The following is a 10,662-nucleotide window of genomic DNA, read 5'->3' as shown; positions in this document are numbered from 1 at the left end:
TCTTTTAAAATATTGATCTTATACAGTATTTGTCTTTATGAGATTTGACTAAATTTGCTGAGTATGTTAGTCTGGGTACATTAAAGAAACAAATCCACAGAAACTCATATGTATAAGAGAGCATTTTATATTAAGGGTTAGTGCACATCAAGAAAACATCCCAACCCTGTGCTGTCCATGCCCACAAGTCCAACATTAACCCATATGTCCAACACCAATCCACAAAGTCCTCCTCTATCTCAAAAAACACACGCAATGATGCTGACTGTAGGAGGAAAGCTGAGTCAGTGAATGTGTAAACATCTCAGCGCTGGCAGGGGTCTCCATATGGCTTCTCCAGCACTCACGGCTGCATCAGGGTAGGTCCATGTGGCTTTTCCTCAGGGATGTCTTTCAGGAAGTGAGCCTTGCCAGCTGAAACAGGGAACTGGCTAAGGTAGCTGCACCCTGGTCCGACCATCACGAAGCAAGAGACCTAAGAACTAGAAAGGCAAGGCTCATCAAGCCATTTATCGCTCTTCCCTTCAATTAACCTCACATGTGTTTATCAGCCAGGTTGGCACAATAAACATTAACTATCTCACTGAGCATAATGTCTTCCAAATTCATCCTTGTAATGAGGTCTTTGACAGTTTCACCATTGTTGTGTTTGTTTGTTTTTAGGGATGCATAACATTCCTTTGTGTATATGTAGCAAAGTTTACTTATCCATTCCTCAACAGGCTGGCATTTTGGTTGTTTCTTTTTGTTATTGTGGATTGCACTGCAATAAACAGGGGTGTGCATGTATCTGTTGCTGTTTTGTTCTTTATTTCTTTAGGATCTATATTGAGTAGGGAGATTGCTGGGTCATATGGCATTTATATTTGCATCTATTTAAGGCAGCATCATACAGTTCCATAGCAGCTATACAACTCTGCAACCATACCGACAGTGTACGGACGGTCCAACCCCTCTACATCCTCCCAGCATTATCTACCTACACATCTATGTACCTATCTATTTTAGTTTTGCTATCAGTGCTGGTGCAAGATGTTAACTTTGCATTTCTACCAAAGCTAGTGATTGCAATCATTTCTTTATATCGTTGTTTGCTATCTCATTGTCATCTTTGATGAATTGTCTAATCACGTCTTCTGCCTACGTTTTTGTTTGAGATTTTTTGTTTTTCTTATTGAAGTGTTAAAGTTTTCTATAGATTTTTGAGATTAGTCCTTAATCCACTATATCATTGTCCCAATTCTTTCCTGAACCTCTGGATTCTATTTTTACTCCTTTTGATGTAGTATTTTGATGCACATAAACGTGTTTTTAAAGGGTGCCAGTCTTCTAGCTTGTCATCTGTAGCAATGGGTGCCTTCATTGTGTTTGGTATTGTATTGATGCCTTGTACTACAGCCCTTAAATTTGTCCCTATTTTTCAATGATGATCTCTATAGTTCCAGAGTTTATATTTAAGTCTTTAATCCATCTTGAGTTCATTTTTGTACATGGTGTGAGATATGGGTCCCCTTCATTCTTTTGCAGGTGGAGATCCAATTTTTCCAATACTGTTTGTTGAAAAGACTATCTCTCCCCCCCCCATTTAATGTGTTTTAGCCTTTTATAAAAAACAAGGCATCTGTAAGTGCTTGATTTTATTTCTAGGTTTGCTTTTCTGATCCATTGCTCTATCTATCTTATCCCGGCACTATCTAGTTTATTCCTAATCTGTTTGGATTATCGTAACTATGTAAGAGGCTTTAAACTCAGGGAGTGAAAGGGCTCTTACTTTTCTTTCTTTCCTTTTTTAAAGTAATGTTTTGCGCTTAAGTGGAGAGCAAATGCCTTGAGAATGATTGGGGCAGGGAATGTATGGATGTGCTTTATACAATTGATGTATGTATATGTATGGATGGTGATAAGAGTTGTATGAGTCCCTAATAAAATGTAAAAAAAGAAAAGAGGAGAAAAAAATGATTAGGGCAAAGACTGTACAGAAGTGCTTTATACAATTGATGTATGTATATGTATGAACTGTGATAAGAATTGTATAAGCCCCAATAAATTGTTAAAAAAAAAAAAGTAATGTTTTGCTTATCCTGGGTTTCTTTCCTTTCCATATAAAGTTGGAAAATTAGTTTTTCCATTTCTTTGGATTGGCATTGCATCATATTTACAGATTGCTTACAGTAATATAGGTATTTTCACTATACAAAATTCTCCTATCCATGTACATAGAACATTCTTTCATTTATTGTAAGAATGTTTGGGTTTTTCGTAGTAGTGTTTTGTAGTTTTCTTTATACAAGTCTTTTATTTCTCTGGTTAGTTTTTTTTCCAAAGTATTTCATCTTTTGGATGGTTATTGTAAATGGTACTGTTTTTTTTAAATGTTCCTTTCAGAGTTATCTTCCTTAGTATATAATTTTTGTATGCTGATCTTATCGCTCATCACATTGCAAATTTTCTATTATTTCCAGCAATTTCCTTATGGAGTTTTTGAAGGTTTCTGTACATAAAAATCATATTGTTATACAATCTTTGTAGAAAACAATGTGACAATAACTAAAAAAACTGGGAATAGAAATTCCATACAACCAAACAATACCTCTGCTGGGTGCACACCCTAAAGAAGTAAAAGCCATACCACGAGCAGACATATGCGCACCCATGTTCCTTGTAGCACTATGCACAATAGCAAGGCTCTGGAAACACCCCCAAATGCCCATCAGTAAAAGAATGGATAAAGAAAATTTGGCACATACACACAAGGGAATATTATGAATTGCTAAAAAACAATGTTGAAACCACAAAACACCTTAAAGCATGGGTGAGCCGGGAAACACTCTCTTGTCCCTTTGCCTTCTGTTGGGTTGGAGCTTGTGCCTGACTTGTTAGTCTCCTGTTGTGCTGTCTGCTGATCCAGGAGCTCTCAGCAAATTGGATTCATTTAGCTTTGCATCCGTCATTCTGTGCTCCTCCTGCTTTGGCTTCTTCTGCTTCCTGTTTGTCAGCGCCTGCAGCCACATGGGTCAGGAGAAGCCTCTGGCTGACATCTGACCATGAACTTTAACTGAACTGGACTTACCTACTTCTACAACTATTTAAGCCAGTTCTTGATATAAATCTCTTTCCATATGCATACACTATAAGTGAATGTATAAAACCAATTTTATATATGTATGTATGAAAAGTGTATTATGAACCCAATTTAACACGTTTGTAATATTTGCAGCTTCCTATTTTCCTTTGCTAAATTTGCCTGTAGTTTATTTATTTTGTTACCCTTTTCAAAGATTCACCTTTTCATCCTTTTAATGTTTTTCCTGTTTTCTAATTCATTTATTCTGGCTCTAATCTTTATTATTTCTTATCTTTTAGTAGCTTTTGTTTTGCTGTTCTTGTTTGAATTGTTGTATATGTTAGGTTTAGGTGTTGATTCAGCTCTTATTTTTTTGATGTGTGCACGTTTAAGTTGTGCTGAGTACTACTTTTGCTGTGTCCAAAGGTTTGGGTTTGTTCTATTTTTATTTGTTTCATAGAATTTTAAATTTTTCACTCTATTTCATCAATTACCTAGTTTTTAAAGTCAAGTGTTCAATTTCCATGTGATGGATTTTTTGTCTTGATCATTCTATTATTGAGTTCTAATCTTATATCACTGTGATCTGTAAAAGATTATTTATATTGCTTGATGTTTTAAAATATTGATACTTGCTTTGTGGACTTCCGGATGCTCTAGTCTGGAGTACATTCCATGTGAATTGCATACTGTGTTAGCGTTACATGATATGTCTGTATGTGTCTAAGAGATCAAAGCACTTATCTGTGTTATTTAGGTCTGCGTTGACTTTCTTTCAGTCGATCTGTCTTTCCAAAGCGATGATGTTTTAAAGTCTCCTACTATTATTGTAGCATTGTCTACTTGTCTCTTTAATTCTGTAAACGTTGTCTCTTATGATGGCTTTTATTTTGTTGTCTATTTTGTCAGAAATGAATTTTGTTACTACTACATTTGGGGACTACTGTTAGCTTGATGTATATATTTTTTATTTAAAAAATTTTTTTATATATATTTTTTCATCCTTTGATTTTTAGTGTATTTGTGTGTGTCTGTTATGATTTTTTGTAAGCATCGTCTTATTAAGTTTTGTTATCCATTTTGCTAGTCTCTGACTCTGTTCATCCATTTACATTCAATGTTACTATTAACATATGATTTTACTGCTGTCATATGTTTTTAACATATTTTATCATATGTTTTTTTTTACCCCCTCCCACAGTCCTACCATATGTTTTTGTGGTGTTATCTGTCACTTGGTTTATCTAAATTTCCTTTGCTGATTTCATTTTGTTTGTGGGTTTTCTTGTCATTGTTTTCATATTACTGTTCAGTAGGTTTTCATGGTTTTTCTCTTTTTTATTTTGTCGAGGTTTTAGCAATATTTTTGAAGTCGGTGTTTTATTGTTTTCTTTCCAAGTCTAAGGCAGTTTGTTCTCTCTGTCTCTATCTCTGTGTCTCTTAGTTTGTTCTCTTTTGTGAACTGCTTGACTTCTCCATTCAACTATTATATATCTACTCTATTCCTTCTTCATTGTTTTATTGTCTTCATTGTGGATTTTTGTCTGTGGTCCTCTATTTTCATTACTTGAGTGAGTTGATTTCTTTTTTTTTTTTAGTGACACCGCATATCATGAGTTTATTATAAAAGAGAGACATGGAGATTATTTACATGATGACAGATTTCAGAACTTCAGTGGAATGGGCAGCTTCACATGATGCCATTTCAACAGTGGCTTCCTCTAATCCACATACTTCCCAAGAATGTCACCATCTCGAAATAAGAAATAATAATTTATCATCTAGAACTACTTTGGTGCCTCCATATTCAGGCAGAAGAACTTTATCTCCAACTTTCACACTCACTGGTTCAATCTCTCCACTCTTTCCTTTTGAGCCGGACCCAACAGCTACGACTGTTGCTTGCAGGACTTTTCCGGAAGCATAATGCCTCCTTTGGTTACAGTTTCAGCAGCACTCCTTTCCACCAATACTCGGTCAAAGAGGGGAAGAAACTTTCGAAATGCCTGTTCTGCCATGACGCTGGGGTGGCCGCTCGAGTGAGTTGATTTCTTGATGCAGTGTCTTGTATGTTGATTTTAGGTTACTGTCTGCTGCTGTTGTTGATTCTCTGTCCAAATAACTCCCTTTTTATAAAAGTGGTTTTTTGGAGGGAGGATATATAACCATTGGTATATTCTGTTTTTAAACATTTTTGCTGACATATAATTCAGTAGTTTATTCATATTAGAAAGAGTTGTGAAATCATTACCTCAATTTTCAAACATTTTCTTTATTATTATACTCATTATTATTAGCTCTCCATTTCACCACGACACTTCCTGCCATACCCCCGGGCACTCATGATCCAGTTACTGTCTCTGTTGATTTACCTATGCTGGAAATTATTCTTTCTGATAGCTGGGCATCATGATTGCTTCACCATGCTTTGTTATAGCACCCATATCTTCAGAGATCTCTTCATGAGGCAAACATCATAAGAAGTAGGCCATGTCATAAAAAGTATTTTTTCTTAGATTAGGGCTATAATTAAGGATGAGCTCAAAATCCACTCAGATAGTTTGGGTTTATAAATGTCCCTTGTTCACTTTGGAGACAACATAAGATTGTTCTTGTTTTTACAAGAAGTTAAATTTCTTTCATTTTTCCTGGTCTGAAAATACTCTTATTTCTCTCTCATATGGGAGAGATAACTTTTCCGGATGTACGATTCTTGGTTAGAAGGAGTTTTCATCACTATCTTTCAATTGTGTTCTTACCTGCGTGGCTACTATAAAAAAACCTGAGCTTACTCGTATTGGTTTCTTTCCCAAGCAGCTCTCAAGTGTCGTTCCTTTTCTTTGATCTTAGAAAGTTAGACTATTCTGTATTGTGCTGATTTTCTCCTACAATCAATTATCTTTGGGATTCTTTCAGATTCTTGAATGATTATTTTCTCTTCTATTATGATATTAGGGACATTTTCTTACAGTATTGATTGGACCATTTTCTTTGTATTTTTGTTTGTTTGCTTTTTAAATCTTTCTATCTGGCATGGAATGTTTATTAAGGTTGAGTTGCTTTGGTGTGTGTTTTTTTATAGTTTCTCATCGAATTCTTAGGTTTTCTTCATTTTTTTTTTTTAAGAAAAAAGAAAGATTGTTCTTCTAGTTTGGTCTTGAGAAATTTATTTTCATTGCTTTCCTTCTACTGTCTCACTCTTTCAGATTGTTATCCAGTTCTAATATCTTAGTATTTGTCATCTAGCTTTATATTTGGAGCTGTTGAATTATTTATAACTTTTCATTTGTCTTCTCAAATTGTTCTTATAGTGCTTGCTGACTTCTTCTATCTTCCTTTTTGTTTCTATCACTCTGTCTAATTTCCCCCCCTCTATTTGTTAAAGCAGCTGAACATCATTCTTCTGAACTTCCTCATGGGAAGCTGTAATGCTTTTTCCTCTCTGAGAAATCTCCTGTGTCTATGTGTATATATTGGGTACGCACTTGTGATACCTTTTCTAATATTTTCATGTGCACTGAAATAACTTCTGGTTTCCAAGACATAATGTTATTTTCATATTGTCTCTGTTTGATAGTCAGATGGAATTAGAGTGGGTAATCTTTTCTGTGCAGTAGTTGAAGTTGTTGAAGGTTCAAGAGTGGTTGGTCATATGACAATAGGCTATTGTGAGCAGGGATTGGTGACAAACAAAAGTTGGTGACTATTTCCTGTCAAGACCCTGTCTCCAGGCTGGTCTTTTCAGTTGCCAGGGGGTCTAGGAACAATGACTGAAACAGAGGTCACCAATGGTGAGAAAGAACAATGTCTGAGAATCCCAGCCCCCACACTGGGTACAGTCTTCACTAGAACTGAATATCAGAGCAGGGCCCCGGGTCAATTTAAAGCTTCCCTCATTGACAAGGGGCTGGTGTATGTTCTGCTTCTTTTTCAACCACGTGGATGTAGGGAGTTAATGAACTTCCAGCTCTCTTATGATAATTTCCCCAACTTAGGTTCAATCAAGTACTCCCTCCCCACGTGTGCTTCAATCAAGTCACCCTCCTCAATGTGTGCTAGGGGAGGTGCCATTCTCTTCTGTGGGATTGGATTAAATCCCAGGGTCCAGTGAGTGTGGGGGCCTGAGGGATCAGCTCACCTCTTCCTCTGGCCCAATGGTGCAGACTAGCACGTTGGGGAAGGGATTTCCTTGTTGGGGCTGTTGAAAATCCACAACCTTTGGGGGATTCTTTATACAAGCTTCTTCTCTTTGAATTGTCAGCCTGTGTCTGGCTCTAGCTTCTGTTCTACTGGGCAGGTTCAGAACTAGGATTTGGATTCTTTTATTCTTTTTTAAGATGTTTGCTTGGTACTCCCTCAATACAACAATAGTTTGTTCTATTAAACTGGCATTCCATGATGCTCACCTTCCTGATGCGATCCCTGAAGAAAAAGCGGGTGCATAAGCAAATGAGGTGAAGAGAGCTGATGGTGCCCGGCTATCAAAAGATATAGCATCTGGGGTCTTAAAGGCTTGAAGTTAAACAAGCAGCCATTTAGCTCAGAAGCAACAAAGCCCACATGGAAGAAGCACAACAGCCTGTGTGGTCACGAGGTGTCGAAGGGATGAGGTATCAAGCATCAAAGAACAAAAAATCATTGTGAATGAGTGGGAGTGCAGAGTGGGGACCCAAAGCCCATCTGTAGGCAAAGGGACATCCCCTTACAGAAGGGTTGTGGGGAGGAGATGAGCCAGTCAAGGCGCTGTGTAGCAATGATGAAACACAACTTTCCTCTAGCTCCTAAATGCTTCCTCCCCACCCACTATCATGACCCCAATTCTACATTACAAATCTGGCTAGACCAGAGGATGTACACTGGTACAGATAGAAACTGAAAACACAGGGAATCCAGGACTGATGATCCCTTCAGGACCAGTGGTGAGAGTGTCGATACTGGGAGGGTGGAGGGAGGGTGGGAGAGAAAGGGGGAACCAATTACAAGGATCTACATATAACCACCTCCCTGGGGGATGGACAACAGAAAAGTGGGTGAAGGGAGACGTTGGATTGTGAACGACATGACAAAATAATAATTTGTAAATTATCAAGGGTTCATGAGGGAGTGGGAAGAAGGGAGGGAGGGGAAATGAGGAGCTGATGTCAGGGCCTTATGTGGAGAGCAAATGTTTTGAGAATTATGAGGGTAACGAATGGACAAATGTGCTTTATATAATTGATGTACACTTGTATTATAAGAGTTATATGAGCTCCCAATAAAATGATTTTTTTAAAATGATGTTTACTTGGAGAGGATGGTTACAAAACATCCGGCTATGTTTTCCCCAGACTGTCCTAATATTTTTAAAAGACAGATTAGTTTTATGAAATATTCTCACTTTTTATTAAATCTTGAGTATATGATGCATTCTCATAGTTTACATGTTTTACACTGGGGAAAGTCTTATTCACACCCTATTCTCTGTTCTTCAGTTGCTGACTTCGCTATCCATGTTCCCTTTAGTCAGTTTCTTGGGCATCCTTTATGAATTTCTTTATTCAAGAAACTTGCATCTATGAAAATGCATTCATATGCCCCTGTACCATGCCCACCATGGCTATTTTGGTTTTGGCTTGTTTCCATTAACTTTAGAGCTCAAGGATTGTTCTATGTGAAAGCACAGAGAACTTCATGATTATTACCTGTTACTTCTCTATTATGGGAAAATGTAAACAGTATGTAAGAATAGTATAGAACTTCTGCTCAGCTTCAGGAACCACTGGAAGTTTGCTAATATTTTCATCTATTGTATTAAAAAATATAGCATTTGAAAGCAAATGGTCAACAGCATATTGTTTCATCAGTAACTATTTTCATATAAATTTTCCTTTATTGTTTGCAACAGATATTCAGTCTCTGTGATAAAATGATTATGTACCATGATTTATTTGATCATTTCTCAGTTGATCTTTATGTTATTTGCATAGTAAAACTGTTCTAACTAGAAAGACTAGCTATGTGTGTGCATATAGAGTATTGATGATGAATATTCAAAGTACTATAAACTGCCAGAAGAACAAACAAATCTGCCTTGCTGGGAATAGAGTCAGGATTCAGAATGGTCTTTGGAAGGGAGGAGGGTGAGATCTAACCTCATGTACTTTGGACATGTTATTAGGAGAGGGGACCCCATGCCTGGTAGGGGAGAAGAGCAGAGAAAACAGGAAGATTCTCGACAAGATGGATTGACAAGGTGGCTGCCACAGTGGGATCAAGCATAGTCATTCTGAGGATGGAACAGGCCAGGCAGTGCTTCCATTTGTCGCCCAGGTCATTGCTCCGAGGTGGAGTCAACCAACGACACCTAACAACAACAACACAACTTTGAAGAATATATAGGTACATACATGTATAGATGTGATTTTCTCCTGTGTTCAAGTTTCATGTAAATAAGCTCACTCGTCAGAAAGGAGACTGGGTTGTCAGAGTGGGGTTTTCATTTGGGGTTGGCCAGGCAGAATCCCCAAAGCAGTGGTTCAGTGGCAGTCTGGAAAGCTAAGACAGCCCCTTCCTTTGTGTCTGTTCAGCTTGTCGTAGGAGATGTGTCTGTTAATACCCGACTATCTAAACACGCTTTTCACATTTTTATGATGAAGAAAGTTATCAGTCCTCTACAGCTTATCTTCTCTTTTTTCTTTGCATGGCCTTGCCCGATGTACCCACCTTTCACATCAGTTTCTCAACCTCAGCACTACTGACCATTCGGGCTAGAGAGCTCTTTGCTCGTGGGGCTGCCCTGCAACGTGGGAGGTTAGGCAGCATCCCTGATCTCTACCCAGTAGAGAGAGCACCCTTCCTCCTTGGTTGTAACAATCAGCTTCTCTACTTCGAGAAACATTACATCAGATACAGAGCAAAAGTAGAGGGGGTGGAGGGAAGGCCGGATGGCAAATAGCAGACCTGGTCTAATAGCTCCTGGTTTACTAGCTGTTATCTAAACAAGAAAACTCCAACCCTCACAAACGCTAGCCAAAGTCATTCCTCCGGAGTAGATTCCAGCTCCCAGTGACCTGTAGGCAGAGAGGAACTGTAGAGCTCCTAGGTTGTTGTCTTTACCGAAGCAGACGCTACATGCTTGTCTCACAGGGTGCTGCTGGGTTCGAACCGTCCACCCTCCTTGTGTCTATTGAAGCAGCCACGCTCTTAACCACTGTGTCACCAGGGATTTTCAATAAGGAAAGCAACTAGCCTGAATTTCACCTTCCAACCCAGTGTCAATTATTTGGTGTTTTTTGTTTACTGAACCAAGAAAGTTGTACTTGTTTAAACAAGTCTTGAGAATGAAAGTAAAAGGATAATGAATGAATTTACGAATTCCTCATTCAAGCCAGCGACCTTGGTGAATATTTCTTGGCAGTGACGCATCTCAAGCTCTGTTTGTCTTTTTACCTTTAACAGAACCGCCGTTTGTATACTCATTTTGTGACTCAGTACCTTGCTTTTCTTCATATGTCAAAGTCAATGGTACAAAGGTTAAAAAAATAAAATATGGAACTTGAACTTGAATACAATTCAGGATAAATTTTTACATCTGCCATTCTCTGCCTCCGTCTCTGTGA

At 38.0% G+C, this 10,662-nt stretch overlaps 1 pseudogene; it reads right to left on the bottom strand.

The window, feature by feature from the left end:
- Positions 1-4,668: 4,668 nt before the first annotated feature.
- LOC142437253 (10 kDa heat shock protein, mitochondrial pseudogene) lies at positions 4,669-5,082 on the bottom strand (annotated as a pseudogene).
- Between the last annotated feature and the right edge of the window lie 5,580 nt (positions 5,083-10,662).

The sequence above is a fragment of the Tenrec ecaudatus genome, chromosome 1, assembly GCF_050624435.1.
Source record: "Tenrec ecaudatus isolate mTenEca1 chromosome 1, mTenEca1.hap1, whole genome shotgun sequence".
Classification (NCBI taxonomy): domain Eukaryota; kingdom Metazoa; phylum Chordata; class Mammalia; order Afrosoricida; family Tenrecidae; genus Tenrec; species Tenrec ecaudatus.
This window is presented reverse-complemented; position numbering and strand designations above follow the sequence as displayed.